General features: G+C 42.0%; 1 long non-coding RNA gene across 1 annotated transcript; it reads right to left on the bottom strand.

The window, feature by feature from the left end:
- Window positions 1-1420: 1420 nt before the first annotated feature.
- LOC140288320 (uncharacterized) lies at window positions 1421-5773 on the bottom strand. The gene is made up of 5 exons (XR_011912146.1): window positions 5735-5773; window positions 4802-4881; window positions 4481-4525; window positions 2037-2081; window positions 1421-1464 (listed from the first exon to the last, which is right to left on the bottom strand). It is a non-coding gene; the product is annotated as an uncharacterized lncRNA (long non-coding RNA).
- Between the last annotated feature and the right edge of the window lie 1755 nt (window positions 5774-7528).

Below are 7528 nucleotides of genomic sequence, written 5' to 3'. Positions count from 1 at the left end.
CAAATGAAGGGTTAAGGTTCCTAAACTCTTCCTGGGATGTTGCTCTGGGACACGGGCCCTGCTCCCCTCTTTTGTTAACATCGTAAAGTTTTTAACGTTGTAAAGTTTCTAACATCGTAAAGTTTCTAGCGTCGTAAAGTTTCTAACGTTGTAAAGTTTCTAACGTCGTAAAGTTTCTAACATCGTAAAGTTTCTAACGTCGTAAAGTTTCTAACGTCGTAAAGTTTCTAACGTCGTAAAGTTTCTAGCGTCGTAAAGTTTCTAACGTCGTAAAGTTTCTAACGTCGTAAAGTTTCTAACGTCGTAAAGTTTCTAGCGTCGTAAAGTTTCTAACGTCGTAAATTTCTAACGTCGTAAAGTTTCTAGCGTCGTAAAGTTTCTAACGTCGTAAAGTTTCTAACGTCGTAAAGTTTCTAACGTCGTAAAGTTTCTAACGTCGTAAAGTTTCTAACGTCGTAAAGTTTCTAGCGTCGTAAAGTTTCTAACGTCGTAAAGTTTCTAACGTCGTAAAGTTTCTAGCGTCGTAAAGTTTCTAACGTTGTAAAGTTTCTAACGTTGTAAAGTTTCTAACGTCGTAAAGTTTCTAACGTCGTAAAGTTTCTAGCGTCGTAAAGTTTCTAACGTTGTAAAGTTTCTAACGTTGTAAAGTTTCTAACGTCGTAAAGTTTCTAACGTCGTAAAGTTTCTAACGTCGTAAAGTTTCTAACGTCGTAAAGTTTCTAACGTCGTAAAGTTTCTAGCGTCGTAAAGTCCGCCAAAGCACAGCAGAATATCACCTGCTAACAGCTGCTTCATTTCCAGCGGTTACGGATGTCGGGGGCCCTTCAAATGACTCTCAGTCAGCTGAGGAAGGACTCTGAGAAGCTCCTGTAGTTTCTGTTTCTGACCCAAAGTGAGTATATCTGGCAAAGAAGGCACCTGAACACTGAGTGAAAGTCTGCGGGGAAAAGAGAGGCCTCAGAGCACCTAGTGGCCATTGGTGGTATCACACGTGTTTCCATGGTAACCAGCAGAACCAAAGAGCAGGAAGAGGTTCCTGTTTTCTGTGAAAGTTTGAGCACCTTCAAAGTAACGGGGATATTTTGAGCCGTGTTTGGTGCCGTCTGAGCAGCTGCAGCCCCCCCCCCCCGGCCCCTGATCTAATGACAGATTAGAGCCGGCTCTCTGGGATTGGTGGAGGGTTAAATTTAGAGTGATTTAAGTCAACAGAGCTGTTAGCAGCTTTCAGCGGGACGGTGACTGATGGGTCAGGGTTTCTAATCCAGTCTCTGAAAGCTCCAACGACCTCCTGCAGCCGGCAGAGGACTCAGTTTCTGTTGGCCAACCTGCAGCCAATGAGCTGCCAGTCTTATTCTCAGGGGGGGGGGCTGCGTTTGCAAAGGACTCTGGGAAATGTGGGAAAGAGTCAACAGAACGTTACCTTCAATGATGTGTTTCCGTGACAACCCTCGCTCTGTCTCTGCCCTGAAAGCACAGAATCAGAAAGTTACTTCCATTAATGTTTCCTACATCAGGACATAAGAAACTAAGTGAACCCCTGATCCAGCAGCTTCAGCAGCAGTGAGTAAAACTAAGTGAACCCCTGATCCAGCAGCTTCAGCAGCAGTGAGTGATAAACTAAGTGAACCCCTGATCCAGCAGCTTCAGCAGCAGTGAGTGTAAAACTAAGTGAACCCCTGATCCAGCAGCTTCAGCAGCAGTGAGTAAAACTAAGTGAACCCCTGATCCAGCAGCTTCAGCAGCAGTGAGTGTAAAACTAAGTGAACCCCTGATCCAGCAGCTTCAGCAGCACTAAGTGTAAAACTAAGTGAACCCCTGATCCAGCAATTTAACCAAAAACAATGTGGGACTCCCCAGTTTTACCCGGTTACGCCAATCAAATCAAAACTTAACTGAATAAAAACATCAGCTGATGTTTATTATGTCCTGATGTGTAAAACTGAAGCTGAAAGAAGGTTTAACTTAAACAATTAGTAACTTTAAGGTTTTTCCTGCCACAGACGTCATTAAAATCATTAATGAAAGGCGGCACTCACTGTCCTCCCCAGTAGATCTTAGTTGTCACCACATAGCTGGACCTCCTGGCAGAGAACACAAACACAGAGTTATTTCTTGGTGGTCATCAGTCAGTGTGAGCGGCGGAGTGGAGTTGGGGGGGGGGGGGGGGGCTGCTGAGTCACACATTAAGACAAACTGCAGTTTGGTGTTAGCTGCACTGTTCAACAGACCGACTCACAGTCACACCGGTTTATGTGTCCTTTATGTGTAAAACATTTAACCATTTAACCCTGGTTAGGGTTAATCCTGGTTAGGGTTAACCTGGTTAGAGGTAGGGTTAACCTGGTTAGAGTTAAGATGATTAGAGGTAGGGTTAACCTGGTTAGGGTTAGGGTTAATCCTGATTAGAGGTAGGGTTAACCTGGTTAGGGTTAGGGTTAATCCTGGTTAGAGGTAGGGTTAACCTGGTTAGAGTTAAGCTGATTAGAGGTAGGGTTAACCTGGTTAGGGTTAGGGTTAATCCTGGTTAGAGTTAACCTGGTTAGAGTTAGGGTTAACCTGGTTAGGGTTAATCCTGGTTAGAGGTAGGGTTAACCTGGTTAGAGTTAGGGTTAATCCTGGTTAGAGTTAACCTGGTTAGAGGTAGGGTTAACCTGTTAGGGTTAGGGTTAATCCTGGTTAGAGTTAACCTGGTTAGAGGTAGGGTTAACCTGGTTAGGGTTAGGGTTAATCCTGATTAAAGTTAACCTGGTTAGAGGTAGGGTTAATCCTGGTTAGAGTTAGGGTTAATCCTGGTTAGAGGTGGGGTTAAACTGGTTAGGGTTAACCTGGTTAGGGTTAGGGTTAATCCTGGTTAGAGTTAACCTGGTTAGAGGTAGGGTTAACCTGGTTAGAGTTAGGGTTAATCCTGGTTAGAGTTAACCTGGTTAGAGGTAGGGTTAACCTGGTTAGAGTTAGGGTTAACCTGGTTAGGGTTAACCTGGTTAGGGTTAGGCTTAACCTGGTTAGGGTTAACCCTGGTTAGAGTTAGGGTTAACCTGGTTAGAGTTAACCTGGTTAGAGGTAGGGTTAACCCTTGTTAGAGTTAGAGTTAACCTGGTTAGGGTTAGGCTTAACCCTGGTTAGGGTTAGGGTTAACCTGGTTAGGGTTAACCTGGTTAGGGTTAGGCTTAACCTGGTTAGGGTTAACCCTGGGGACCCTCAACCTGATATTCAGTCTTTTCTTTCCTGGCTTATAAGTCATTTGTTCACCCAAGCTGGCTTTTTCCCTGCCTTAGGTCTGGGTGCATGTCTCTGTCTGATAGGTGCAGTGGGCCTGAGCTCGTGCACGTGTGCGTGCACGTATGCAGGCACGTGTGCGTGCACTAGTGTGTCTCTCTGGGTATTTATGGGGGTGGGAGGGCTGGTATGTTCTATCATTGTTGTTTTTAGCCTCTGGGAGGCACTTTGTGTTGCTTTTATAGTATGAAAGGTGCCATAAAAATTATATAATAACTAATAATTATATTATATTATAAATTAAATTTGATTTGATTTGAACATGAATTGTAAATATTTGGTGGGATCAACTCGGACCACTTTTGTTCAAAGTCGTCTGTTTAGTTCATCTCCAGGAAGTCTTTCAGTAAAATCTGAGTCTGACGTGTTTCGGTGTTTAATAAGAACTTTATTTAATTAAAAGCTGCTGGAACTACGATAAAAACTGTTCAGGTGGAACGTGTTTTCATCCTCTCTGGTTATTACGTCCAAAGTATCAGCGAATCTGCAGTAAAAGTGCAGATATACAGATGAAGTTTAAGTGAATAAATCCAGGTTTCAGGTGTTACTGTCTGGGCAGAACGACACATTGAATCTGACTCTTTTATAAACAAAAGGTTTTTTTTTAGCCCTGATTAATGTCTTCAGGTACTTCCCTCATGCAGCCAGTTTAAAAGGGAACTCCGGTGTTTTTAAAGCTTATTTCTGGCATGAAATACGTTCATCTGCTCACTGAGAACAGTTTGGTGAAAGTCGGCGTCCTTCAGAAGATATTTAGATAACTGGAGATCCATATAACGGAGTGAACGGGGCTTAGAGCCTCTAAATAAGGCATTATCTGTCTTTATTTCACCAATACTTTAAGAAGAATGAATGAATGAAGTGTGGTTTTTAGCCCTGATTCATGTCTGCAGGTATTTCCCTCATGCAGTCAGTTTAAATCAGAGGAAATATGCAGAGAAGATTTTTATAGACATTTCTTTTGTTTGTTTGATTAATTAATTGATTAATTAGTGATTAGATTAGATTAATAATGATTTCTCCATTATGCGGCTCACAGAACTCCTTTGTTGGACCTTATTGAAGGATTTCCATTGATTCAGAACTAAATTAAAGCCACATGTGATATCACCCGATCAAAACCTTAAGCACAGACTGAAGAACCGGAGCCGGTCTCATATCAGAGGAACTAAGTGACAGATTTAGAATTAAACAGCTGTTTTACCTCCAGCTTTTCTTCTTCAGGATGTTTCCCAGAGTTGTTTCTGCCCTGAAACACAAACTTCTGTCAACGTTTTATCAGTGAATTTCAATCCTAACAAAGTTTAGATGAGCTCATCACAGCGAATACGACTGAGTGCTCTTTTCCATCCACACTGATGTGCACGAAGGGGACAAACTTACAGGATTTAGACTCATTGTAGCACTCAGAAGAACCCAACTTATCAGCTGCTTTTGATTCATCGGTTTGGTTCCTTCATTCACTCCTGAACACTCTGTCACTGAAAAATGTTTTCAAAAAAGACGGAAACAGTCAGAGTTTTACCTCCCTGATGCATAAACCTCTGCCGTGTCAAACAGGTTCACGCCGCTGTCGTACGCCGCCGTCATCACGCTCTCTGCCATCTGCACACAGACAGGAGCTGTAGTGATGGTTCAGTCACAAACTCACGTCCTTCTGTACCATCGGATGAAGCTTTTCATCACCTGAAGGGAACTTATACGACAGGTTTGTAGATTCTGCTGAAACTTTTATCGAAAAAGGTGATTTAACTAATCTTTGAACAACTCAAGAGGATCTGATTAAAGACGTTTTACTGATTCTTTCTGACGTTCATTTTACTGATTTTCTGTTGTTTTTATGTGGATAAAATGACAGAAAAACATGAAAAAGATCAGAAGTTGGAGCAGCTTTAACTAATCTTTGAACAACTAAATGTCCTGAAAATAATCCAAACCACCTCACCGCTGTTTCAATATTAACCTAAATGGATAAAATGACAGAAAAAGATCAGAAGTTGGAGCAGCTTGGTTCATCAGTGATGTCATCACATATAAATTAAGTGATTAAATTCATAAACTTTGGGTCAGACTCAGTATTTTTCCCAGTTACAACATCTTTTTATGTCTGATTGCTTTTAATCTCCAGCCTGTTGAAACCTGGATGTTAAAATGTGAGGTTTTCTATAAAAAAAGTGGTGTTAACAAACCAACTGTTGGATAATTTAGTTCATTTTGTTTCATAAACTTGATTTTTGTTTTTTTCTCATTTCATGAATCCAAACGTCCTCGTGTGGTTCAGCGGTCCTCTGATGGTGGGTGAGCGCCAGCACCAAGTCCACAGCTGGACAGGTAAACACACACACACACGTGCACACACACGTGCACACACACGTGCACACACACGTGCACACACACATGCACACACACGTGCACACACACGTGCACACACACGTGCACACACATGCTCAGCGGGTACCTCGTCAGAGATCTGAGAGCCAAATGTCACCCAAGTTCCTGTGAAAACAGAAAGGACAGCACTGACTGCCTCTATGTGAGGTGCCTAATGTTTTTCAATGTGTGTGTGTGTGCAAGTGTTTCCGTGCACGTGTGTGGCAGCTCACCCAATCCCAAGCAGGACACTCTGAGCCCAGATTTCCCAAGGTTCCTGTAAAACAACCAAATCAATGAGTTAATCAGTGATTCAGTTTAACCCGTCACTTCATCAGTTTCTGCACCAAAAACCGACCCATGAGACTAATATTTAGAATCAACTGTAAACTGTCATCGTATTTCTAAGGTTAGGGTCGGTACGTGGAGCCCGCTGACATGAAGACGGGGCGTGTGGAGGTTTATTTTGGTTGTGACTTGCTGTCATCACACAGCACATGTGGCAGCTGATTTATTTTCTGTAGAATAATGTGAACTGAAGCATGAGGGGTTCACACTCAGCTCTGCTCAGGTAACATAACCCTCTGCCCCTGAGAAGCTGCATTTACAGACAAGTAAATGCAGTGGTGCATGATGGGAGGTCACACAGCAGCAAGGTTTTTAATCAGCACATACAGAGTATATGTTGATCAGGGTCACTCAGCTCAGACTGATTAACACAGATGGTGCATCACAGAAAGAATATAAGAACGTCAGCTTCAAACGGTCCCACAGAGCTTCTAAAAATAGCAACATCCGATGATTCAGCCGAGTTTTTACTGACTTTTACAGTTTTTAGACATCAGGCGGTCAGAAATAGCCTTCAGCAATAAAAAGTGATTGTTCTGCTCTGTTTCTCTCTTTAAAACATGGCAGTGAATGCAACACACAGGGGTCAGGTTCTGGTCCAAGGTCAAGCCACCGACAGGCCGGTCGGGTTAAAGTTTATCGATGCCTGAGTCCAAGTCCTCACACAAGTTGCTGAGAAGGACCAATTATTTAGGGGTGCAAATGAAAGATTATGTCCATCCTTCATCCAGGAGTTAAATCCCTCTCCAGCTCCTCCTGGGGATCCCGAGGCGTTCCCAGGTCAGATGGGAGATATAATCCCTCCAGTATGTTCAAATTCTATCCAACTTTCTTTAATATAACTAGATGTGATGGAGGAAATCACAAAAAGTCTCTGTCAGTTGTAAAGAATCTCCTGGTTGAAAAGGTCCCAGTCGTATGAACTTCATCTCAGAATCTTTATCTCATCATGCAGGCCTCCTTTTGTAATGTTATTTAATCATATTTTCAGAGGTAGGTTGATCCACCTTTTACCAGTTTCCATTAAGCTTTTACTCAGTCTTGAATAATTTAAGTTTAAGTTTATTCCATTCTGGAAGAGTTCAAGTCAGTGACCTTCAGGACTGTCCATTTAATGACGAGTAAAAAAGACAAAGAGATGAAAAACTATCACAAAAAAATATGAAATGATCACAGAGATAAAAAACATCAACAAAGAAAGACAAAAGAGATCACTAAACCATCGCAGAAAGATCCAAAAACCATCGCAGAAAGATCCAAAAACCATCGCAGAAAGATCCAAAGAGATCACTAAACCCATCAAAGAAAGATCCAAAGAGATCACTAAACCCATCAAAGAAAGATCCAAAGTGATCACTAAACCCATCAAAGAAAGATCCAAAGTGATCAATAAACCCATCACAGAAAGATCCAAAGAGATCATTTAACCCATCAAAGAAAGATCCAAAGTGATCACAAAAACACAACAAACATCACAGAAAGATCCAAAGAGATCCCAGAATCACAACAAACATCACAGAAAGATCCAAAAACC

Source organism: Leuresthes tenuis, unplaced genomic scaffold (assembly GCF_036924035.1).
Source record: "Leuresthes tenuis unplaced genomic scaffold, fLeuTen1.0.hap1 SCAF_292, whole genome shotgun sequence".
NCBI lineage: Eukaryota > Metazoa > Chordata > Actinopteri > Atheriniformes > Atherinopsidae > Leuresthes > Leuresthes tenuis.
Note: the sequence above shows the minus strand (reverse complement) of the source record. Positions and strands in the feature narration are given on the sequence as shown.